The sequence below is a fragment of the Rhinolophus sinicus genome, chromosome 1, assembly GCF_057876585.1.
Source record: "Rhinolophus sinicus isolate RSI-liver-muscle chromosome 1, RSI-T2T, whole genome shotgun sequence".
In the NCBI taxonomy this organism is placed as follows: domain Eukaryota; kingdom Metazoa; phylum Chordata; class Mammalia; order Chiroptera; family Rhinolophidae; genus Rhinolophus; species Rhinolophus sinicus.
Window position 1 is genome coordinate 298,220 of NC_142501.1, and position 27,368 is coordinate 325,587.

Consider the following 27,368-nt stretch of genomic DNA (forward strand, 5'->3'; position numbering starts at 1 on the left):
CTCATTTCCTTGTTCACCCATCAGCAGCAGCGGCATTGAGGGCAGTGGGCATGGTTCCAACTCACTAGGCTCTATAGTTTGGCTCCACATGGTTTTCTCACCTCCTCCTCCTGTCAGGCCTACCCAGGAAATGCTGCCACACAATGGAAACCACTTAGAAGGCCTCCAGTATGGCCCTGGCAGCCCTCCCGAGAACACTAGTGTAGCATTGGAGGTGAACGGCCAGGAGCAGACCGCTGGCTCACTGCCATGGGAGCACACTGATGGCCAGGACACTTACGGAGTGGGGAGAAGTGGCTTCGGTGTGGGCAGCTAAGAGGAAACGGAGTCTTAATTGCAGATGGGTGAGCAAGCTGCCACAGCCTCATACCATCCCTTCTTACTGGGAGAGGGACTATTTCCTGCCCCTTCCATTTGGTACTGTCTAGGTCCAGAACACGCTCAATCTCCATTTAGATTTTGCCGAGGTTTAAAAAGTTGTTCTTTCTCTACATCCTACCTCCACCCTCGCACACTTCTCGTCTATTTCCATTGCTTTTCTTTTAGTCTCTGGCCATATTGGAGTTCCAAGCAGGGCCAGGGGCCCCAGGACCCCTTGGGAGTCCCTAGGATGTGCAGGCTGAGGCGTACGACGTGCGTGTCCAGCTCTGGCTGTGGGACCGTGCTTTAGGAAATGGAAAACAGCTTCGTCCTCTGCCCTGTTTCAGTTCCTCAAAGTGAAGATGACATTTCTGGTAAGCAGTTACAATTAGATTTTTAGAGTCCTGGGTTTTCAACGGATCACATGCAGGATTAAGAAAGATAATTTAAAATATTTAATTCTGCCTGATTAGCTAGTAAATGAGGTGATCTGCTGATGTGGAAGTAATGTAATAGAGCTAATTTGCCCCCTGGGCATGACAGATGTCTTGTGCCTTGTCAGTCAGTCTCTTTAGCCATTACCTTGTCCTCAGTCCTCTCTTTCTAGTCAGAGAACTTTTGTGTTGTCTTCATCTTTTCTAGGTAGCACCAGAGTTAGCAGAGTTTGCACAGAGATCATGTCCATTTATTAACATCATTCCTCAGGTTAAGGTGGCTGTTGCAAAGCCTCGTTTGGGTTTACTTACTTTTATGGTGCCAATTTCAGAGACATCATTTGCCCTCTGTAACTCAATGTTTTTGGTCTGGTCTTTCTATACGTGCAGGTAAAACAATCGAAAGATATGTTTTAAAATATCTCTATGTTTTAAAATAACTGGGTCATTATTTTGTTTTCAAGTCATTAAAAAACAGCATTTGTACCTGAGATTTATTCTTTCCTTTGGCATATGCAACGTAGAATTTAAGGAATGTAAGGAATCCTGTCTCCAGTCCCTGAGAACACGGGCTCAGTGAGGCTAAGTGACTGTCACACACACACAGTACTTTCCCAGAAGGAACTACAACTGTTTCCTTATTTCAGGAGGGCCTGATACCAAGCATTGTACTAAGCGTTGGGGTTGCCACAAAGAAACTCTCTGGGCTGGACCTTGAGGATGAGTAGGAGTTTGCTAGGCAGGGAAGGAGGAGTATTTTTCAAAAACGAGAGAGTTTTGGAATGCTAAGAGGAATCACCTTTTCCCCAGCCTCTCTGGTTAGCAGTTCAGGCCTCTCTTTAAAGAAGTTGAACGAAAAGATGATTTGATTGTAGTCTCTAAAAAGGGTTAATCTCGCTTCTCTAGGTCTGGTCACGCAATGACAAGAATGAATGCGCATGATCTGTGCCAGGACCGGTGATACCTGGGCTGGCCTGATCCTGCCACACTGCTCTCCATGCACTTCAGCTCTTTGCCCTGTATAGGAAGATGCTGGAGTTGAATGGCGGTGGGACCTGGGTTTCCCTTTAGCAATGTACAAACTCTGTGTCATGGTGAGTGATGGAAGTCCTGGTACACACGACTTGGTACCTTTAAATAATCCAGGTGAAGTGAACAATCAGACACACAGGGACCTACTGAGAAATACCACATACTGAATGTTTACTTGTACCAGGCACTGTTTTTAGGGCAATTCAGGGGTTATTGCATACAAGGGAGGCTGCACTGTACTGCACAAAGCAAGCAGTGCCTTTGCAAGATCTGGCAGCTTTTGAAGATCTAGAGAAATGGAGCAATTATAGAAGCTTATATCATAACAAGTGACAAGGAAAGTCAGTGCTGGAATGCCACATAGGAGAGATCGAAGGCTACGCAGACCGCCACCAAATCAAGAGGCAGAATGGTATGGTAGAGAGTAAGTACATGGGTGATAGTCGGGCAGACAGACCTGGAATCAATTCCTGACTCTGCCAACTTCCCAGCTGTATGACTCGAGGCAGGTCATTTGTCTTTGGGAGCACTGTTTCCTCTTCTCCAAGGGGCATCTCCCTGATGAGGGTGGTTCTGAAACATGTGAGAGGATGGATAAGAGTGCAGCACCGTGCCTGGCGCAGAATAGTGCCCTGCTTTTCATGATTAACCAAGAATCCTCATTCCTGAGAATCGGTCAGAATCAGGAATTTCAGGGGTCGAAGATGCCTCTGAGAGCACCCATTCCAGACGCATCCTGTTTGGATGCACAGCCTGAGCCCCAACCCTGCTGAGTCGTTTGCCCACAGCCGTCTGCTAGCTCATGGCTAAATCAGGATAGGAGCTCCCACATCACCTGCCCTTACCCTCTGGGCTCGATGACGACAGTAAACCGTACGCAGAAGTCTTGAGATAGTTCACCCAAGACGTGGTTTAGGCTGAGCATGTTTAGTGCATGTCAGGTTATTTTCTCCTCCCAGAACAGGTGATTTTTCAGTATTCACTTTAGGTCACTTCTGAAGCATGTTCATTTGCTTTCTTTCTTGTGTCAGTCTGCTTGGGCCACCATAACCAGTGAACACAGACTGGGTGGCTTAAACCACAGAAATGTATTCCTCACAGTTCTGGAGGCCGGACGCTGAAGATCAAGGTGCTGGCAAGGAAGGTGTCCTTCATTCTGAGGCCCCTCTCTGGGCATGCGGGTGGCCACCATCTTGCCATATGCTCACATGACCTCTGAGAAAGCTAGTCCTCTGCTGTCTCTTTTAAGGACATTAATCCCATGGGATCAAGGTTCCATCCTTATGACCTCATTTAACCTTCATTACCTCCTCATAGGCCCTAACCGCCAAGTACAGTCACAGTGGGTGTTAGGGCTCCAGCAGATGAATGTGGGAGGGGATACAACATTCAGTCCAAAGGCCTGTGTTACACATGTTCCTCCATCCCTCATGAGCCGGTCCATTCAGGTCTATTTCACAGAGGAGGCAGATGAACGATAGTATGTGAACTATTCGGTACCTAAACATGAGGCATCACCTGTGCCTGGTCCCTTTTACAACTCCTCCCGGGTCATCAGCTAATGAAGACCAAGAAATGTGGCAAAAGTCAATGTTGCTCATTCAATAAATTATTAGTAGTGGAATGAGGGTGGAAGAGTTAAGCTGAGATACATACGCAGACCCATTCCGAAAGAAAACTTGAACATGAGTAAAATTTCTCTGAAGATCTGCTATGCATTTGAGTGACGAACAGAAACAGTGCAGCTTTGACATTTATTCTGATATTTCCAAGGGAAACTGTATCAAATAACATATTTTTGAGGGAAATTGTTTTTTTTAGAAAGATTAAGAAAAAAAGAAAAAAACAACTGTCAAAGCGGGTAGTGAAGTATCCAGACTTAAGGAGGCGTAAGTGCCCTGCATCTGAATGTAACGCTGTCCTGTTTCTTTGGCATCAGGAAACTCCATTCAGAAGTCACCTGAAGTTAGAGGGCACTCAGCCCCGTCACACGGAGGTTCTGGAATGTGTGGGAGGTTCTTCATGAGACCAAGAGTGAACGGTGGCCAGTCACTGGCTCCTTTGTGAGGATAATGGCCAGTACAACCTGGGAGAATGATATCACTTATTTGCTAGATGTGGCTCCAAATAGTTTTCTCCTATGTCCCAAAGTCAGATTTACTCTGGATGTCAAAGTAATCCATGAAGTACACAGGGTGCTGGGAAAACTCAAACACTTCAGAAGAACACAGAGGAGAACGCAGAAGTCTTCCTTTATGACTCCTTCCCCGCATTCTACTCCCCTTCTATGAGTAATGACCCTAGCAATTTGTGGGTTTTTCCCAGATTTTAAAACATGCTTTTGTTTCCAAAAACATGCTTTTATTTTTAGTTATTTAAAATACACGCCACCATACTATTATAATTGGACTTTTTTCTACTGATGATTATGTAGAACTGTCCGATTTGTTTGTGGCTATTACAAAGAAAGCTGGGATACACCTTGGAGATATACTCATATACATGAGCATTTCTGTAGGATAGACGTTTAGAAGGAGATGTACTGGGTCAGAGGGAGACCACATTTTAAAAATTGGTACTGTCTAACTGCCCTCTGAAAACACTGCATGAATTTACATGCCCACCAGAATTATATGAGAACCTGTTTCCCAATTTACTTGGACTTGGACATTACTAATCTTTATTTTTTGCTGACCTGATGGGCAAAAAAGGGATCTTACTATTATCTTGATTTGCATATTTCTGATTTCACATAAAGTTGAACACTGTCTCATTTCTTTATTTTTTTGTATTTCTTCTGTGAATTGCCTATTTACGTTATTCTAGAGAAGTGTTTGATTTTTTTTTGAGTTGTAGAGGCTTCCCATAATTACACATATTAATCTCTGCTGTTGCAAATATTCAGACTTTCTGTTCATAGATATTCTGTTAATAGCTATTCATGCATGAATGTGCATGGAAAAAAATGTGGAAGAATTTACACTAAAAGGATAACTGGTTACATCTAAGTGGTAGGATCATGGGTATTTGACTTTGTTATACCTTTCTACGTTGTCTTCTTCCCCCCTCCCCCAACACTAAGGATATGTTAATTTTATGAGTAGAAGAAAAATAACCCCAGTAGAGTTATTAGTGGGGTAAAGGCTATTCTGAAGCTCTCAAGGCAATTCTAAAAGAGGATTTCCCAAGGGCTTCCAGTAGTGGCAATATCAATAGATACTTAATACTCCTAAGGTCAAAATTTGAAGCAAACAACAGTTACTTCTTGATTAAAATAAATTGATATGACAATCAAAGTTAGCCTTGTTATTTTATAGTTACCTTTTTGGCATCCAAGATTGTATCACTCGTTATTCACAGTATTTTACTGTTCCAACCCTTTTTCAAGTATTGGCAGTCAACAGTAAGGGACACTCAAACATCTTGGCTGTAACAGAAGGTTTTGGACAGAAATGTGCCTCAGAAACTGTACTAATTATTAACAAATGCAAAGAATGTAGATGTTGATCAGAAAGACAGAGGAAGAGAGAGTGCTGTGCTGGGGAAACACAGTTTAAGGAGACTAACACTGGCAGTGTCCATATGAGAGCTGGTGGGTATTCAGTGCTCTCAGGAGACTGTGGCTAAGTGGGAAACAGCACCTCAGCTTGCAGAGTTGAGGAACCCCTCTTAGGACACCTAAATTCATTGATTCTAATTACATCTGGCAATATTAGTTTGGCTTTCCACTGGCCAGGGCATTGGGGGTGGGGAGAGCGTATAGGATATAGGGTACAGGGAAAGGTCACACCAAGGTGGGAATAATGGCCTTTGAGATGCTGGGTTTTCAAAGACTGAACTGTCATTTATGGCACCTCGGAGGTGGAGTAATGGGAGCCTAGCCTTGAAAGCAGCCTGGATGCTGAAGGCCAGACCCCAGGACGAGGGAACTACAAGGAGAGGTTAATTTAGAAAGCTATGGGTAACCCACCAGCCCCAGCAATCACCCCACCCTCATGAGTGCTTCCATGCAAACTTGAACAGAAACTCTCTGCACTTCCTACTGGTACAACCGCTAGTTTAGAGCTGAGTCTCAAGCCCTCAGTTGTCCCTTGGTTGCATCCATGGCTGGGCTGATGCTGCCGAGGGCCTTACCAGCAACTGTGAATACTACAGGACTGAAGTATATAATGGGTAGAAAGACAGGGAAGTAAAGAATAAGTGAGAGAGTCCCGCATGCCCCTGGCTTTTGATTCCTCTCGGCTTACTTATATATATACCCTGAATGATGATTTATTACTAAGTGAGGGATTCTTGAGAAGACAGATTTAGTCTATGGGCTGAATTCTTGTAATTAGAGTCTCAGTGTAGATTCTAGGATGTAACCACTTACATGTAGAAAAGCAATTTATATATAATTTTATAGAGCTCACAGGCCAAGGATAATTAGTGTTACAACCTCTTGTATCACACTAGCACAATAATCTTAAGATAGTACTGTGCTTAAACGTGTAACTCTGACTGTGAAGTGATTATTCAGCGCAATCGTGCGCACAAGGAAGCAAAATCCCTACCCTTCAGGTTGGAAGGCCTGCAGTGAGGACACGGGCGCTGTGTCATTTTGAGGCTGAGATTCAGACAACATAGAGAGATGCGAAAAGAGACACATCTGTCATGTCTTCCAAACTGAGCTGAGGACATCTGCAGCTACTGCTACCATCTCACTCTAGTACAACGGAAAACGGATGCAAAAATAGAAGTGATATATCCAACTATTAACACTGAGGCAAAGCAGGATTGTGCAGAAGCATTGACGTAGAATGGGAAATGGCTCCTTCCACGGCAGGCTGTCTGTTCTCAGGGGACAGTGTGCCAACTAACTAAAGATGTTTCCACACCATCCATGCCATCCCTGATTTACTTATTTAATTTTTTTCCAGCTTTATTGAGGTATGTTGACAAATTAAAATTATACATATATAGGATTCAGAACATGATTTTTTACAAGGTGTACACAATAAGGGATTAGGAGGAGGAGAAAAGCGAAGGTTACAGACCAGCTGAGAGCAAGTAATACCCTCCTGACAAAAGGAGCCCATTTGTTCAGAAGGAAAATGCCTCCCTTGGAGTTCCTCACCTCATCATGTGAATTGTCTCTTTTTTAGTAGACTTATGAAGAAGCCCAACAGTTGTGTGCAAAACAGGCCAGAATTTTAATAATGAGAGTGCTGGATGAGAGGACAAAAGGTAGCACAAAAGCTGAGGAGACTTCCTGCACCCTGAAAATAACTACCCTGCTTCTTGTGTCACCTCCGCTCTACTACGGGGTTGTTGGGAGCCATTTCAGTAGATTCAGTAGAGCAAGTAAGTGCAAGATTCTTCATCACAAGAGTATGCATTCATTAATGAAGTGCCTAGATGGATCTTTTGTTGTTTTTTGACTTTTGTTTTCTAAATTGAGGTATCATTCACAAACCATAATCTACCCTTTAAAAGTATCCATTTCAGTGGTTTTCAGTATATCCACAAGATTGTGTAACGATCACCATTCCAGGACATTTTCATCACCCCAAAGAGGAACCCTTGACCCTGTACCCATTAGCAGTCACTCCCCATTCTCCTCTCTCCGCAGACACTGGCAACCGTCCGTCTACTTGTTTCTATAGATTTACCTATTCTGGCTATTTCATATAAACGGAAGCATATAATATGTGGCCTTTTGTGTCTGGCTTCTTTCACTTAGTATAATGTTTTGGATGTCTTTCAATGCCGTAGTATGTATTAGTCAGTATTCCTTTTTATGGTTGAATAATATTCTATCATGTGTATTAAAGGGGTTCAGAACAGGCCTCCCCAAGATGTGCTACTTTGGCACGTGAATTACTTTGACCTGAAGGCAGTCGTAGACCCTGTGGGCTCACTTGAAACTTTTACCTCTCCCTTAAAGAATTTAAACTTGGGGCCTTACCCATAAGAAGAGTTATTATTTATGACCTATCTATAGGACAGGGCAAACTTCTAATTACTGAACCTCTGAGAATGACATCCCTCTCCTCTGAAGCCCCAGGCACCTCACCTCTTTCTTAGCTCAGAATGTCATATGTACCTCATTTGAACTCTCTGTCTTGGAACCTCTCATGTAGGTGGGGTTCCCATACATACGTTTGCAATTAAATTTGGTTATTTTCTCTTGTTACTCTTCTCATGTCAATTTAATTATTAGACCAGCTGGAAGAACCTAGAAGGGTAGAGGAAATTTTCTTCCACCCCCATAGTATGTAGCACAATTTGTTTATCCATTCATCTGTTGATGAAAATTTGGGATGTTTCTAATTTGGGGCTTTTAGGATAATGCTGCTCTGAACATTCTTGTATAAGTTTTTGTGTGGACATATGTTTTCATTTCTCTGGGTACATACCTATAAGTAGAATTGCTGGGTCATGTTGTAACTCACTCTAAATTTAACTTTTTGAAGCATTTCCCAACTGTTTTCCAAAGTGGCTACACCATTTTACAGTCCTGCCAGCATTGTTTGAGGGTTCCAATTTCTCCACATACTAGGCAGCAGTTGTTATTATCTATTTTTGATTATAGCCATTCTAGTGGGTGTGAAGTGGTATCTCATTATGTTTCGTCATTAAAAAAAAATCAGAGCCATCCATACACACAGTTTAAAAAGACAAGGCTTACAGTGTAAATGCCCTATCTCTCTCCACAACCATTTCCATGAGGCAAATACTTTAAATTCTTTTAGCGGTTTCTTCTGGTATTTATCTTCTATTTCTGGTAATATGCTTCTATTGCTATTTTTAAACGAGTTTTAGATATTATCTCTTGACTTCCAACTATGGAAGATGAGCATTTAGTTCTCTTATCTACCCCCATGTGCACACAAATACACACTTTATCCTTCCATCTTCACAATATGATTATAATCTCCATTTTTGGTGAAATCAATAATTGGCACTCACATTGTTATGACTATGAGTTCCTAGCCATGTGGTATACTAAGATTATATTTACTTAATCATACTTTTTCCCCTTAGACTCCAGATGACCTAGAGGAAAAACTTGGCCTCATATTTTTTTTCATTTCCTCAGTTTTTAACATATTAATTACTATTTTATTCTTAAATTCTGCAAGAAAACTAAAAATCTCCTGTCATATTCAAATATACAGATATTCGATGATTTCTTTCTTTTTTCTTTTTTGTTTGTTTTTGGAAGCATCTCCCGGCGCCCCCCTCCATTCTGCTGCTCTCATCTGAGCTGACTGGGTATGGGCTTGCTGCATAGCTGCTGTCCTGGAACTTTCCTTCATTCCTGACGTCTCTCCGATATTGTATCACCTGTTTCCTGAATCCCAACTCTTCCTGTCTTAGTTTTATCCCTCAGTTTACAATAGCCTATCTTCCAGTAGCTTCTTTATTCCTCTGTTCCTCCATTACTGCATCTTTTGTGTTAAAGAGATATTTTCTAGTGTACCGTTTTAATTTCCTTGTTTCTTTGAGGTTTCTTTGATTGCACTGGTGATTCCAATTAACACCTTAACTTAAAAAAATCTAGTTGTAACTAAATACCAACTTAACTCCAGTAGCATACAAAGTTGTGCTGTGTGGATGCTTCCATGCTACCACGGCAGAACTGAGTAGCTGTGACACAGCACGTACGCATACGGCCTGTGAGGACTAAAACTGGACTCTCTGGCCCAGACAAAACACTTGCTCATCCTGACCCAGTGCCCTGATCTTCCCGATCCCGTTCTATCTCCTGCCTTCAAGCAGTAAGTAATCTGCGCCTCCTCTGAACTCGCACTATCTCACCTTTCCTGGAAGCTAAACATTAGCTGCGGGTGCTAAGAAACCAAAGGAAAGGGCACAAAACAGTGACGACTTCCTTGGTGCACACTGCTGTACTTAAGATGCTCAAAGCCGTCATCCATCACAACCTATGAAATCCAATCCTTTAACATGAAATCACTCTGATACAGTGGTATTACTATTGACTCGAACATTTCTAAGGCGAGTTCTTCATCATGTCGTCCCGTGCCCAAGCAGTACATTTCCACACGAGTGTGCTGTGGTGGGCAGGGGTTGTTTTTGTCTGACTAGCATCGACTTCCCATCCTCTGATAACAGTTCTTTGATTTGTACTTGACACCAGGGAAGGGGGACGTGATGTGGGGTACCGTGTGGGCGGGGAGCGGCCAGGGCCACACGGCAAGGCAAGCAGAGGGGACAGCAAGTGAGCCCCAGTGACGCGGTTTAGCCCCCGCATTCTGCCATACGTGGAACTTTCTAATGATGTGCGCCAAATACCTTTTTCTGTGTAAGTCCGTTTGAGTCGTACTTCTGCTTATGAGCAAGGGGAGTCGTGACTGACACAGACACTGACAGCAAGGCTAAGCCACTTTCTGGGGACCCACCTAGGTCGGACATCTTCATGAGGACCCTTCATTTCATTTTTAGCAAGAGAAGAATACACTCTTTGCTCTAATCATAATTTCTAATAGTTTTGGTCTAATGCAGGATCAATTTCAGAACTAATAAGAAACCTCTCAAATCTAGGTTACTGTCCATCTTGACAAAACAGAAAACAACTAATAGTTTTAGGAATGATTAGATATGAAGAGAATAACAACACTGAGAACAATATATCAAATACCCGATAAAGCACATTTTGAAAGGCAATCATGATGTAATTTCATGTTATAAAAGCATGCCTTGCATTTATTATTTTTCAAAGCATATTTGTATCCAAAACTTCATCAGCTCCCCTTAGGCTTCTTTTTTGATAAATGGCCCACATTTTAAAGTCTTTTCTAAGCATACAAACCAAAACATAGTTTATAAGTAATTATATAGCACGTTCTTATAAATAAAATTCCTAAAATTTTTATTCTCCTTCAACTTCAGTTTCGTGTCCCTGACACGTGCTTACTTTTCCAGTCAGCTCTTCTGAATGCTACGCCACAAACAGATCATTTTTATTTCCCCAGCTTTAGGGGAGCCCTGAGCCTTTTTTCTAACTTGTTTCCTTTTTATCCCTGCTCGGTGGCTGCCGTGACTTGTCCACTTAACTCGCTTGTCCTAACAGCGCCGTACACACGAAGCGTCTGGGGGAGTTGACTGAACCCCCAGCTGTTACTTCGTAGCATTAGGATCCTGAGCAACTTTCTAAATCTGTAAAATGAGTATAATAATAGCACGTACCCTCTACAATCATTGTTGTAAAGATTAAGTGAGATGTATACAAAAGAGACACAGGAAGCGTGTAGTAAATGTTATTACTGTCTGAAAGTGAGCTCCGCTCACCAGTGCTCCTTGCTATTTTATTCCACATGAAGCTTGTAAAATCTGGTGATTTGTTTACGGTCTAAAACCTAAGCCCAATGAGGGCAGAGATTTGTCTTGTTTGTCACTGCAGCCCCAGCATCTAATATATGACTGGCATATAGACAGGTATTCAATAAATATTTATTGAATGAATGAATGAATATAAGTAATACAGGTATAATTTTACTGATATTCCGATTTTATGGATGAGAAAACTGAGGCTTAGAGAAGTTAAGTGACTTGTATAAAGTCCTACAGTGGGTTAGAGCGGGATTAGGATACAGTTCTCCTGCCTGGTTGTTGTTCTCTTACCATGTCACCTCCTAGGGCCTTTACCTCTTGACCCCCAAGTTTAAGTGCAATGTCTTAGTAACTGAATGATGATTTCAAGGGCCAAAAATGATTCTAAAATTTAGAAACCTACCGTGGTATCCACAGCCTTGACCTTCTCTGTGGGGATAAACTTTGGAACAGGGTCTGTCTTGGACAGCATCACACATCCTTCAGCACCTAAGGTGATGATAACGACCTGGCAGCCCCTCTCCAGGAGCACCAGTGCAGCCGTCCCAGCGTCGCAGGGCTGCTGACCGCAAGGCCAGTTAGAATCTCAGCCTGGAAGACACAGTAGTGAGAGGAAACAGTGGTGAGCAAAGTAACCTGGGTCCACATCCAGATTAGATTTGATTTTCTAGAAAATGTCTCCCTTATTTTGCATAACAACCAATGAAATGCAATGGAGAACTCTGATAGATACTGGCTCAGGAAAATAAATAAAAAAGCAATAACAATGACAACAAAAACTAGCTATAAAAGACATCTTGGGACAACAGGGGAAATTTGAATATGGCCTTGATGTCAGATGACAGAATAGAATTACTGAGAATTTTCTTAGGTGTGATAGTGGTCTTGTGGCTACTCTTAGGAGACCTCGCACACTCAGGTATTTAGGGGTGAGGTGTTGTGTTATCTGCAACTTACTCTCAAATGATTCAACAAAACCAAAAACACACACAGGGGAGTGGGGAAGTAACACAGCAAAATGTTAACAACTGTTTAGGTGGAGAGTATATGAGTATTTATTTTATTGCTCTTTCAGCTTCTGTGTACGTACGATAATTTTCATAAGAGTTAGGGAGAAGGGTAGGAAAAGAAAAAGGAGAGGGGCTACTGCCAATGATTTCGTATAGAAATCATGCTGTAAATCAATGATTTGGATAGATGTTATGGGGTATTTCACATGTAAGGACGTAATTCTTCTAGGCCTGTCTTGGGCCCTAATGCCTTTCTCGTATTGCCAGTTAAAGCTTTCCATGTCTGCACACCGCCCATTTCTTTTGTGTTTTGCTGGAGAAGGTGGAAGCAGAGTTGGAGAGGCACTAAAAAGCAGTGCATGACATTCAGAACTGCACCACTCACTATGTGACTTTTCCCAAGTCATGTATGATTTGTACAAGGAGGGGCTTACACAGGATCAGTAGTTCTCTTCCAGAATACACAAAGGTCTCTAGCTGAAGTAGGAGTGAAGGGCTGCAGCTCTGCTTCCACATCCCCCTGGGGCCCCTCCAGCATCTCTGAGGAACCTTGATGGTTCTGAGAATCACTAGACTAGATGAATTATATACTTTTTGACTCAACAAGTTTAAAACCTGTATTCTGTCCTTTCTGTATTACAATTTAACCTTATAGTATCTCTTCCTAAAAGTGGGTCTATCCCTTCCTGTACTGAATATGCCCAGATCAACCCTTTCTGTTGCTTGTAAATCATCCCACAGCGTCTGCTCAATCTAGACGTCCGTTTTTCTCAGTAGCATAGGTTTCATTAACTTGACCACGTGTCATCCCTTCCCATCATTTTTCCAGAGACCCTTTCAGTCTGAGTTGTTTATGCTTTGAGACCATTTTCTTTTTTACAAGTCTTTCATTGATTTTCATTACTGGGTTCACTTATGTCTGATGAGTTGGTCTATTTTTAGGAATACTGACTTCTTGTGGTTTCTAAAAACTTTTAAAGAAACTATTCTTTAATGAAAAATCCTGATTTTAAAAGTAATGCAACAAACACCCATGTACCTACCACCACCTTTACCACCAAAACACTTGATTTTGTTTTCACATTTTTCTTTACAAGGAAACTAACTTCCATGTATATTATTTAGCAATGTGCTTTTCCCCCTTTACATTACTTAATTCATGTTGATGTGTGTAGCTCTACTTTTTTTATTTCAACTGCACACAGTATTCTGTACTGCAAATATACTATAGTTTAAACAAAATCTATTCTATTTCTTGTGGACATTTTGGTTTTTCCATTTCCCCCTTTTACAAGCAAAGAAGTACTGGATATTCTTATCATTTGTATGTCATCTGTCCTTTTTCTCTGGCTGTTTAAAAATACTTTTGTCTTTACTCTTGATTTTATGCAGTTTCATTAAATGTACGTTAGTAGAGAGTTATTTATATTTATCTCACATGGTACTCTTAATACACTTTTGATCTGAGGACTCATGCCCTTTTTTCAATTCTAAAACACCTGCAGTCTTTCCTCTAGTATTGCTTCTCTTCAGTTCCTTCCATTCTCTCTTTCACTCCAATTAGATGTATGTTGGAGCCTGTCAAGTTATCTTTTATCTCTCTAAATTTCTCTTTAATATTTTTCTTTCTGTGCTATTTTCTAGGTGAATTGAGCTTTCCACTTTTAGGTGAATTGATCAAGATTTTCTTTTAATTCACTAATTCTTCATTCCAATCTAATGCTCACCTTTCTAATGAGTGCTTTGAAAAAAATTTCAATGGCTATTTTTCATTTTCAAGACTTCTAATTGATTGGTTTTCGTATTTGCAAATTGTTGCTTCGATTCTTTTTCTTTTACCATTTCTTCTCCTTTTTTCATGAATGACAATCTTAATCATACTTATTTTAAAGTTCTTTTGCGTTATTTTATTATTTGAATTTCGTCTTGTGAAAATTCATCTTTAGATTGTTGATTTTGTTGGAAAACTCTCGCAGCGCTGTGTTTCTTCATTTGCAGGCTTTCTCTGCTACCTGTGAGTGGATCGTCTTCACACTTCATCTCCCATCAGGCTTCTCCCTTCCTTTCTAGGGGTTTTTAGTTGCATCCATCAGGCCCCTGAGGATCTCTAAACCACAACAAGGCGTTATATCGGCAATATGGGGTTCTGATTCTGCTGTTACTGGTGATATGGCCACTCCAGACACTAAGCCAGCAGTTGGCTTGGGTTCCTTCCTGGGAAGAGGCAGTATCTCTGTCCTCCTGTCTCCTCAGCTGGGGAGCCTCATGCAGGTGGTAGTCTCGGGCAGCAGGAGTAGGAGCCTCCTCCACCATTGTTTGTCAGCAGGGGTCCGGAGCCCAGCATCTCTGGTTTCCAGCAGCTCCAGGCTCCCATGAGCGGCAAATGTGTAGTGCCCATTACCCATAGCAGGCAAACTTCCTGCCACTTCTCCCTGCTTCTGGGACTGGAGTACTGCATACCCAGGGCTGACTGCTCTGTGATTCTGTTACTTCTCTGATATGTGGGCTTGACTTGACCTTGTAGATGCCTTCCTTTTCACTTTTATTAAAGACCAGAGTTCGTTCGTTCGTTCATTCATTCATTCATTCATTCATCCATTCATTCATTCAATAAGCATATATTATAGGTGCCAACTGTGTGCCGGGTACAGTATAACATGGTAATTTTCAAAGATAACTGTATTAATATATATAATATCATACATGTTCTTTTCACACTGTTCCAATGACAATCTTTTATTGGGAGGTAGGGGGCCAGGGTGGACTTTGCTTTTATCGATAGAATGGTCCAGAAATGATGCTGTGTGACTTCCAAAACTAAGTCATAAAAACCAACATGTCTTCTGCCTAGTTGTGTCTGTCTGTCTGTCTGTCTGTCTCTCGATATTGGCTCTTGAAACCCAGCTTCCATACTGAGAGGGAGCCCAGGCCCCAAGGAAAGGCCGTGCGTAAGTGTTCTGGCCAAGCATGCGAGGGAGTGAATGAGGTTTCAGGCGATGCCAGTCCTCAGCCTCTGAGTCTTCTAGGTCACATTGCAGAGGAGACACAAGCCACCATGTGTCGGGTGTCAGCTCCTGATGCAAAGTATCCGTGAAGGACAATAAATAATTCCTGTTGTTGTAAATTTGGGGTCATCTGTTGCACAGCAGTAGACAACTATACACATAGGGACAGCCACCGGGGAGGCAGTGGTGAATAAGACAGATGTCCCTGTCCTCACAGGACTGGTAATTAAATGGAGAAGACACAAGTACGGAACACATAACCTGAACTGTGGTCAGTGTTTGAAGAAGAAATATTGTGCTCTGTAAGTATCTCGCAGGGAAACTAAGCCAGTTTTGCAGTTGAGGGCAATGTAACCTCTTATTATGAAATGGTCACTATCTCCTACAATTTCTTTTTCCTAGCACAAAGCCTGGCCATGGTGGTTCTCTCTAAAAACGTTGCATAATGTATTGTGGTTTGTTAAAATTAGTTTCCTTATGGCACTCTTCTTTCTTGTTTACTTTATGTTCTGAGAGATGAAATTAACAAAAGGCAGATCAGGAAATCCTAGAAACCGTCACTCAGCCTTCAAACCACATGGAAAAGTACTGTGATAGTTCATTAATGACTAACTTTCTCTCTGTGTATGTTGCACTGTGTGATCTATCTTGCCTCCCAATATTGGGAGAGAGAGCTTCGGTCTAAAACTGGCCTTAAAAAGGGAGAAATATTGAAATTTTCTTCCTAAAATGCTTCACAACGAATGGCACAATATGAATATATTGATATTTTACACAGAACTATAAATTATGACTCTCAGATGGACTAAGAGGGTGCTCCCCTAATGGAGTGACCCCCGAAGGGTCCTTCCCATGGCACCAGTGGAGAACCTATTAGGGTTGCTATTAATACATCAAATACAGGATGCCCAGCTCAATTTGTATTTCAGATAAACAAATAATTTTATAGTATAAGTACATTAGGATATTACTCATGGTTTATCCGAACTAAAATTACTTGGGTGCCCTGTATTTTTACTTGCTAAATCTGGCAACTCTGATATTAATTAGTCCAGAGAATAGGGAATAATTAAAAGGGAAAACAAAACACCAATAATGTGAGGGCAGGGAGGGCACCCAAATTAGCTGAGGTTTGATAAGTGATAAATTATGGAGATGATTCAGGGAATCTTTTTTCTTTTTTTCCCTAGGACTCACTGATTTCCTTTTTACACACCCCCATCAACTGAAAACTCTGTTTTCACTGGGCCCAAGAATTCATGCGCAACTAAACTGATGTGGTTAGTCCTGCTCCTTTGCTTACCCACTTGCATGGAAGTCTTTGGTTTCTCATGAATGAGCAAAATCTTCCCTTCTTACCTCACTTTCATTGCAGCAGAACACGTCTGAGAGGCTGTAGAACCGGGAGTCCAGGTCGGCAGTGGCAGGAGCTGGATTGAACAATGTTTTCACTACACAGGAGAGGAAGAAGGATTCAGTGGTTGTCATTTTCAATATGGTGCATTTACAGACATTAGGTAAGGGACATCCCCAAGTGCAAGCATTTCCCCCATTAGATTAAAAATCAACTTAGTAATAGATGTAGGAGTCTGAAATCTCAATCTCCACGATAGCACAGTACAATCTCCTTATTTCCATCTGCTCTACTTTTCACTTTACAACATTTCGGCTTCAAGGGCAAGCATCAATATTTACAACCAAGGTGATTACAAAATTATGGCAAAGGGCAATAAGAGGATTAAAGATTTTAGATGTTGGGGCATGAAAGGACATGTATGAATGTGAACGTTCAGGCTGGTGAACATTTTTGTGGGTTACTTTAATTGCTTAGTTGCAAAGCTAGTTCACAAATCCATTTTCCAGGAAAGGCCTTGATAGAAAAGAGATGATAGAAAAGAAACAATGAAAAGCTCAAAATCTTCCTGGTAAGACTAGTAAGTAGGAAGTTCATGTATATATGTATATTTTGAACACCGATGTATATCTTCCAAACATATCGGAATTCTTCATGCAAACATGCACACACAAAAGCTTACATTCTGTGAGCAATCTAACAACATAAAGGAACAGACTGAGAAAGGAGGAGAAACTCAATCAGAGGCTGAGAGCTCGCTCAGACGAGGAGACTATAGGAGGAGGGTGGCTGGGGAGAGCAGAAACAGGGCAAACGAGAATGGGGATGGCCATTACAGCGTCAGAAGGGCATTTTTCAGAGGAGGAAAGTGAGCCTGAGAGATGAGGTCACAGTTTAAGGTCAGACTGAGACTTGAGGAAGCTGGGTCCCGACCGGGTCCTCTAGCTTTAAGTCCAGGGTTTGGTCATCTCTAAAATAGTTGCCTGTCTCGGCCAGGACTCTGTCCACAGCAACCCAAGCCTGAAATCCCAATTCATAATATTTTAAAACAGCCTTAGGTGGGAAAACTCCTCCTTTGTCAAAACACTTACTTATCCACCAGAGTACCCAACTAGATTCCTTGGTCTTCTTTTCCTCTGCCCAGGTCCTCTGACTTAGGTGTTTAGTAACGCCAATGCACTCTGGACCTATAGAGTAAAATCCTCTAGCTGCAGTTCTCAGACTATTCCAGAACAGTGGCTCACAAACTTGGCGGCACGTCAGCATCGCGAGCGAGCTTAATAAAATGCATGATTCCTGGGCTCTGCCTCAAACCCACGGAATCCGAATCTCTCGGGGTAAGATCGGGGGTGCCCACATTGGTAAGTTCTCCAAGTGGCTCTTCCATAGCTGTCCTCGCACCGATCCATCGTACGTCCTCGGGGAGATGCTGGCCAGCGCGTGGCTAAAGCAAACTGTCCTACTGCTTCTTCCCGGGGAGGCGAGGCTACTTTGCTCCTGCACCCTCTTCGTCTTCACATTTTGGTTTGGTCAGTGGATCTTGTTCAGTGGTTTACAAGAGAACACTATTCCCACATTTTCATTATTTTAGAATCTAGAATGTCCACCCATGGAAATTCTATGGTATATTTTTGGCTGCTCCTATTTTGGCACAGGGTTATTGTGTAGCTTAAATTAGAAAATGGATGTAAAAGTCCTGTGTAAACTGTAAAGTGTTGTACAAACGCTAAGGGATTATTACTGTTATTATATTGTCCTGTACACACAGCCTGACAGCCCCGCCTGTCCACCCATCTCTTCTGCCTTCTGTTGGAGTTTGTAACCTGGCAACCATCTCTCTCATTGGTTTTCCTGCATTTGAGGGTCTTAGAGATGTCAATGATGCATAAAGGCCTTCACTGCCCAGCATTCTAACACATCTGTTTCTTTTTAGGTTTTTCAGAACAAATACATTGCTCCCTATTTTCTGCAAGCATCAAATTGGGACACGTTTGCTCACCTATATGATCCTCCAATCTGCATGCAAAAGCATTTGGGCACAGGTTAGAGCAAGCTATCAGTGCAGACCAACCGGGAGAGCCAGTCTTATCAAAGCTCCATTTTATCTCAAAAGATCCCTGATCCAGCAATTCCTTTTCTAAGCTTCTCCTACAGAAATACATAATCATGCAAAGATTGTGGAACAGTGATGTTCATTCAGCTCTGTTTGTAACAGAAAAAAAAAGCAAAGCAAAAAAGAAGCCTAAGCATCAAGCAGAGAAGATTCGTTAAAAAAATGTATGACATATACATCCAATGGAATACTCTGCTGCTGCTAAATAGAAGGAAGCTGATCTGTTTTGTCACAGAAAGATTTCTATAACTTATTTATAAGTGAAGAAGGCACTTTTGTAATAAAATCTATAGTGTGAACCCTGTCTTTTCTTTCAACAAAACAAAACATAGCTATATGTTTATTTATACACTTCCATAGAAGAGAAAAAAGTCTGAGGTCAGTCATTAAACTAATAAGTGATTCATTAGCAAAGGGTGGCGGAATGATAAACGCTGAAGTTTTGCTTTGTCTTGTGCACCTGAAACTAATTAAAAAAAAAAAAAAAAAAGAAAGGGCTGGCGGGAAAGAAATCTGACCGTAGATTACCTGATACACGCCATGCAAAGACAGCGTTCTTAAAACATGTATTATACCTTACATCAAAAATAAGTATACTGTGAATGAAATGATATCATGTCTGGGTTTTCCTCAATAATCTGTAGTTGCAGTGCAGGAGTGGAGAGTAACGAGTTTGGGTATAGATGAAACAAGATTGGTCATGTGTTGATAATTGTTGAAGCTAAATGGTAGTAAATATGGACTTACCACACTAGTCTCTATATGTCCTTATATATTTGAAATTCTCCACAATAAAATCAAACTTTAAAGAAACAATTCCATTGGATTTTAAGCAACAATTGCTGGAATGAGGAATTCCATAAATGTTGATATAAAAATCAATCAAATCTTATTTGCTTGCATTTTACCAAGGGAAAAGCATTCTTACCAACAGTAACTGGATACATAGGCTTAGACTCTGACTAGTAACTAAATTTAGGGGGAAAGTGAAAATGCCATAAAGAAAGGACTCTCTTTCTTGGCTCGTGCTACCATAAATAAGCATACACACTGTACCATGATGGAAAAAAAACATGAAGAATTAGTACAGTAGATGTAGTTAATCAAAGAAGAATGCAAATTTGTAATAGAGAAGATGAGAAAAAAATGATGTCATCTTGGAACCCCAACTAGAGAACACTAGAAGCAAAACTAGAGAACTCAGGCTGTGCCATGGAGTAACGTGGAGATGCAGAGGTGATTGATGGCACCAACAGTAATTGTCAGTCATTGCCATGTAAGGGCGGACTGAACTCCTGGGTGTCTTCACAGCATGTCCGTGGCTGGCATGATAATGTCAGGAACTGGTGAGGCCGAGGGGGGCAGCTGTGTAGGTGGAAAGACAGGAACATGTGGCAGCAGCTTTTAATGATGTCACCATGGAGGGCAGTGGCTGGACAGTTAAGGCCCTCGTAACCTAAGGGGCTCAGAGAAACGCGAATAAAATCACTCTAAGCACAGAAACTGGGAAGGATGGAGGACCCAAAACACTGGCCTGGCAGTTTCTCCCCCTCGGGGTTCTTTTCTGTGACCGGAGCAGCAAGAACATTAAAACTTTGGGCTATTGTCAAAGTCCAGGTGGCCAGTCAAAAAGTTTTGTTTGCCAGATGGAAAAGGACTGAAGTGGCATTCAAAGATATTTTGTATCTTACCTAGAATTTAAGCTTGGCGATTTTACAATCTCAATTATTTATAATTGTTCCTGTAATGTTCCATTTGCTTTGAAATGGATATAAAGGCCAGAAGCAACATGTATAATTTCATCACAAGCAGCTGCAGCGCCAGCTCTGCTGTGGGCCTGTCTCACAGCACCGTGACCGAGTGGCATGTGCGCAGGGCTGCCAGTCATTTCTGATGTTACATGTGCTATCTCTTTAAAATCCCTGCTGTCGTTTTCGTAGACAGCAGTCAGTTTGCAAGACAGGATATACAAAGATGGAGGTGTCTTTTTACTCTATATTTTAGCAACTGATATATAATCTAGTTATACAGCGTCTTTAACTCAATACTAGTTAAGTAGTAGATACGGGAGCTGTACTAATAAACCCGCAGATTATGATGATGGATGATGATTTTAACATCTTTCTTGTAAATGGGATAATGCAGTCTCGTGGGGCAATGGGCAAGGGCAGATCTTTAGACTTCGCCTGCTCTGCTCTGTGATCAGTCCATTCACACCTCATCATCTTAAAGAACTGTGAGAGCTCTCAGTCCAGTTCTCTTGTTTCACAGAGGAAACTGAGGTACAGAGCAAGGAACCGACTTACTCGTCTGATGTCTCCCATTTGCTAAGTGATTGATTCTGAATTCAAAGCCCTGCTTCATGACTCCCAAACCAGTGCTCCTTCCATTGTACTAGTCTCACCTGAGAATGAAGTTGCATTAAATTCTCTCTCTTTCACACACACACACACACACACACACGTACATGTGCACGCACACGCCTACCTTGGTATCGAGTCTAAGCTGCGTCTGACTGGTAAGCACCAAATGGGGGGACCAGCTGAGTTCTGGACAGAGGAACACGTGTGAATGTATGTGTGTGTGCGTCTTTAATGGGTGGGGACATATTGCTGAAAACACTCTAGGGCAGGGGTCAACGACTGTGGCCCGCGGGCCAACTGTGGCCTGCAATCCATTTTTTATTGGCCCGCAGCAAATTCCAAAAATATATTTAGTTTACTTAAATAAACCAGGTGAGGCAATACGTACTTCACCTCGAGTGAGTAGCCCGGCTGTTCTGTATTTTACATTTTATATGGCCCTTGGTAAAAAATGTTGAAAAAAGTTTGGGGATATCCCTGCTCTAGGGTCTCTTCTCTGTGACTTGAGCAGCGAAACACTGAAAATTTAGGCTACATGTTGGATAATGTTACCATTCATGGGATTTTATTTTTCTAGACAGTACTCTTCATAAAGGCTCAGTTACTAGCAGTCAATGGGATGTTGAAGTTTCTTTGTAACTTGGGCTCTGAATCTGAAATCTGGTGAGTTTCTACACTGACTAAAAGTACGACCTTGGTTAAGCAAATTACTTAAGCTCTCCAAGTCTCAGTCTTCTCCCCTTCAGTCTGGGGAGAATAATGTCTGCCATGTTTGTTTTACGGTTTTTCTGGGGATTACATATGAAAGTACTTTACAAGCTGTTAAGTACACATAGATGCAAGGTATTACTTCTAGTATTAGTGTATAAGGTCACGCAGACTTAATACTTAGGCATGCTGGCGCTTCATAAAAATGTGAAATAGGCTAAGTGGTCTTTGGCCCCCTATTACCTAACCCCCTTTCTGCTGCACCTGGTCCTCAGCTCCTCAACTGGAAGAACTGCCTGGCAGGTGATGGAGGAAGCATTTCTGGACCCCACCCAAAGGACAGCTCAAGGTCAGGCTGCCTGCCCATCTGGATAACTCTAGCCTCACCTGTGAAAGGTTGGATCCTCAACTGTGGTTGCTGTACCTTTCTCTCCTCCACAAGCGGGGTAGGTAACAGGTGACTGGGACAGAGAAAACAGTGATCTCTGAGAAGCAAGGGATAGTAGGAAAAAAGAGAAATTACGCTTTGATGTATAAAAGGAAAGACAGGAGCATGAAAGAAGTGGCATGGTGTGTTCAGACCACCAGTCAGGTGCAACGCGGACAATGCTTCTCGTAAGCATTAGGCTTTAGCTGTCACACTCTGAGAAGACGGAACCTATGGGTTTGGGCTCAGAATGCTTTCTGACAGCTTCGAGTTCACTAAAAATACATTCAATGTCTGAGAATTTGCCATGGCATATTGTTTTGCCATGAGGAAAATTTGTTACATCATGACATACATTTAAAAATTCTCCACAAAATCATTTCAGTAACATATTTTCCACTTATTGCTAAGTAGTAAAACACTGTACACCTTGGGAGAAATCACTTATACAGACACAGACACAGACACATACACACTCTTACTGCTTTTTTTAGTTTTGTATCTTGATGATAAAGTTCTACCTGGAAAAGTCACTGTGGTTCTCTATGTTCTTAATATAAATCACAGAACTATTAGTCTGTAATATCAAGAAGCAGCCATGGTCAGAGGGTGGCTAGTTTTTATTTGTATTCATTTATTGTTTTGACCAAATGGTACTGAGATGAGGATATTATCCAAATTTTAATCCAAAGAGGGAAGAAAATTGGGGTTTACTGAAACTCTCTATACCAGCTTGCTATATTTTATTCCATTCTTAGAACAATTCTGTAGGGAAGTATTTCTATATGCATTTAACAGACAAGGCTCAGAAAAATCAGTTAATCTGGAAAGATCACAAAGCTAAGGTACCAATTAGAAATGGGCTTCTAACTCAGAAGATACTCTCCCCACAGGTCAATGGTAAAAAAGCAACAAACTGAAAGAAACTATTTGGATTTTTCAAAGTCTGGTATTTGCTGAGGGTGGGAGAGGGGGAGTGGGTGGGAGAACAGATGAATGAAAATTAGCCAGGGGTTGATAATTGTTGAAGCTGGGTGATGGGTTTTATTGGAAAATTCTGCCTGCTTTTGCTTGTTTTTCTTTTAAAAAAAAATTAAGTATAGTTGGTATACAGTATTATATTAGTTATGTTATTTTCAGGTGTACAATATAATGATTCAACATTTTTATACCATACAGTGTGGTCACCCCACTAATTCTAGTCATTATCTCGTAGTCACCGTACAAATTTATTACAATATTGTTGACTATATTCCCCTTCACCTTTTCCACCCATCCCCCCACCCCCACCCCTCTGGTAACCATCCCTTTGTTCTCAGTTTCTATGAACCTCTTTTTTGTTTTGTTTGTTTGTTTATTTTGTTTTTTTTTAGATTCTGCCTGTTTTTATATGTTTGAAAATTTCCAAAATCAAAGATCAAACAAAACAAAAGAGCTGTTTAAAGGACGTTGACAGCATAGAAAATATTACATATAAATAATCTTTTGTTGTTTATAGAAAAGTTTTACAAAAAGGAGAAAGCACTAATCTTCAATTCCTAGAGATGTTTATCAAAATGTACTTGGGCAGTGATTATACAGGACGTGCTGCCTCTGCTTCTCAGAATGGAAATTATTCCACTACCTAGAGGTTATCTGGGACAATGGGCTGATTGAGAGATTCTAGTTACTACTTGTATTATTTTTGCTAACTAGAGTGGAGATTTCTATTGCGGGATAGCAGAAATGCTACTCATGTTATTTTAACCCTATTTGTTTTCTAACATTATCAAGAAGTAGAAGAAAGAGATGAATCTCAGATTGGAGAAAGAATATTTTACTAGAGAAAGTGTGTTGCTTTGCTGAAAAGGTGAACTTTAATTAAGACAGTGATGAAAGCTTTTAGAGAAAGAATGACAAATACGTAAAATTACCTCCATTGCTGTGAGCCATTCTTAGGGCCTCCAGAGAAGTTGCTGGAGTTACTTCAGCTGGCAGATCATGACTTTGGCTCTTCTAATGACATGGGCGGCCTTCCTCAGGTCTTTGGTATTCAGCAGTAAATTTGCTCCAGCCACTATAACGATGATATTCTGGCCTATAAAGAATTTCTGCGTATTTATATTAAAATAAAGTCAAGCCAAACAATGATATTCTGCAATGTTACAGTCATTCTTATAAAGTCATTATATAAAATGTGTTGTAAATATTAACTTTAACATTTCTAGGCCATTCAGGTTAAATTTCACATTCCTTGTGTATCTTCTTTTACAATATCTCTGTAAGAGTCAGTGTTCTAATCATTTTGAGCAAAATCTAAAAATGATTTCTTTATCAATATTCTTTCCCTCCCAGTATTCTTATATACAAAGAATATTAGCTGAGAAATGGCATATAACATACTTAAAATTTTTCTTTTATGGGAAATAAATGGTACAATGTATGTGGTAAAGATTCTTAATCCTAAATGACAGATGTGATAATGAGTATAAACAGGGATAAACTTGCCTAGTGCTAAAAACGAATGCTCTGTAGTATGCAGTCAGTTCCAGGAGTACCCTAGGGTATTCTGAAAAGTGACTTTGTAAATCAAAACACATTTTATAATATCTAATGATGGAAAATTGTACTAAATGACTTAAGGTAGAGAGAAGAGTTATTTGGCTTCGACTGTACCAGATCAAACAGAAGCAGGACTACAGAATCTTACACACTCATCACTTGGACCCCCTCTCGACACTCTGACTAAAGGCGGGAGGTGTGGTGGTGGATTTTCTCTGAACACAAACCACTTGTGGCTGTTGAACCCTTGACATGTGTCTGGTCTAATTTGAGATATGCTTTCATTGTACAATACAGAGCAGATTTCACAGACTGAATACAAAGAAAAGAAGGTAAAATATCATTAGTTTTTAAGAACTTTTTGATTATGTGTTGAAAGGATATTTTGGACATACTCGGTTAAGTGAATATATGAAGATGAATTTTACCTGTGTCTGTTTACTTTTTAAAATGTGGCTGATAGAAAATTCAAAGTTACGGACATGGCTTGTATTTTATTCTATTGGACGGCACTGATCTAGAGGGATGCGTTGCAGCAATCATGTTTTGTGCCCCAGGCCGCTAGTGCTTCTCTTGTATAGACATGACCTAAAATTCCCTCTGAACACAGAACACATGCTAGCCTATCATCTTACCACAGATGTGTTTGTTGGCCGCAAGGAGGACTTAATAAAGTGGGGATGGGTCAGCATAAACCCAACCTCGGTGCTGGAAAAATTCAAAGTCCCCACACACTGAAAGACAGCATATCTCCTTCCCCTCCTCCTTCAGTGACCTCATTCTCTCTGCTAGAGTCAGCTGCTGCTTCTGGGTTGCTGACTCCCAAGTCTAAATTTCTGGCCTGGCCTTGGCTGATGAGCCACAAGCCCAAGACACAGCTGTCTGGTGGACAGTGCCATGTGGCCAGCTCGTTCATGTCTCAACTTTAACTTGTCAAAACGGAATCCTCTATGTTACCTTGCTACTCACTCCTTCATTGAAAGGAGCTGATTGTCACCTGTCTGGGTATTTGTGTTAGCTCTTCTACTACAGTCTATACTCTCGAGGGCATTACCACACACTATAAACCAGACAAAGTCCACCATAAAGGCACTCAATACACAGTATTAAATTATGTCTTTACACGAACATGCTGTGTTTTGTACAGAGATAAGGAAGAAACAGATCTCGAAAGATATCCCCAGAACACACACAAAAAAGGTTTAAGGAAGGGAAAGGAGCTGCTGTTGGCAGCAATAATCATGAGGTAGCTTAAAATAACTCAACATACTGTTGTTAGAATAAAAACTGTATCTACTGTCTTTAAGTGGAATACGTTTTTGTTGTTGTTATTGCAACTTTGGGATCACTACAATAGAGCTAAAAATACTGTGTCTTCTGTGAGAAATGATCTTGTGAAGCTGCATTATAAATTAAAGACATATTGTGACAATTCCAGGCCCAACCCAGTGCTCACTGATTGCCCAGAATGCACTAGGTTCTGTCCTAGGGGCCCCATGAAATGCTTAGTCCTGAATATTAATTCTGATGTTAAAAATCTTATGTAGGTGTTTTCACGTTTACAATAGTTGGCAGAAATTATGACAACTTTACTTGAGGGTAAAGGGATGTTACTGGTTTCAAAGATTCCAAGGCCTTGTGACAGACTTAGTTGTATATATAGACTTTTTTTTTATGTTTTAAATATATAAATATACTTGTTTTAATCGATTTTATTTTTGAATAAGTAATACATTCTTTTTCCTCCTTTTTATTCTTTTCTGTCTGTTTTTGTGTGTGTGTGTGTGTGTGTGTGTGTTTATTAGTTTCAGGCGTACAACACAAAGTAATACTTAGACGTTTATCATTTATATCCCTCACGCTGTGTGAACCCCCCCTCCTCCCTGTATATATAGACTTTTGAGATTTGATTGCTGTTGAAAGAGCAGACAAAATTGAACACTAACGGTAAGTTAGAAGTAATTAGTTGCTGCCATTTGCTCAGTAAATATTCTATAAATATGATTCATCAACTTTCTTTTGCACCTATTTACATTTATTTATCTAGTGTAACTGAAATGACAGATGAATACTTTACTGCTGTGAGAGACAAATATCAGTTCTGTATTCACATGAAGGGTAATGGGACGGTATAGGATAGAAATATTATTTTGAGGCAACTATAATGCTGTATGCATTGGATGGACAATTTTATATTTGAATGATCAACTTGGGAAGTATAAAAGGAAACACTTATATTTAGATTGGAAAGATCACACTTTCGGCTTTGGAATGGTGGGTATGGTGACATATCCATGGGATTATGGTAAAAATTGATGTTTCTGCTCTAGTTCTGGAAATGAACTGTTTTATGAAATGACACTCTGATATGCAAAACATACCTTCTTTATTAACAATTATAGAAGCAGTTCCTGTAGCAGCATCTTCAGTCCTATATGCAAATTCTAAAAGGAAAAAAGAATTTACAATCACATATATACAGCCTGGCATGGATAATTTACTGTAACAATTTCAATGCACCACTAATCCTTAGAAAACTTTTTAACCTTTAGCCATCTGGAATGATAAAAAAGAAATAAGTAGTTAATGCTAATTTATACTCCTCACTTATACAAAATGAAGAAAATACATCTTTACACTTAGTTGCACCTTTTCTCTACATACTAATAAACAACCCGGCAAACC

At 40.7% G+C, this 27,368-nt stretch overlaps 1 pseudogene; it reads right to left on the bottom strand.

Annotated features, from left to right (window-relative positions):
* Positions 1–27,239, bottom strand: part of LOC148758991 (ribokinase-like) — a 52,896-nt pseudogene extending 25,657 nt beyond the window's left edge.
* Between the last annotated feature and the right edge of the window lie 129 nt (positions 27,240–27,368).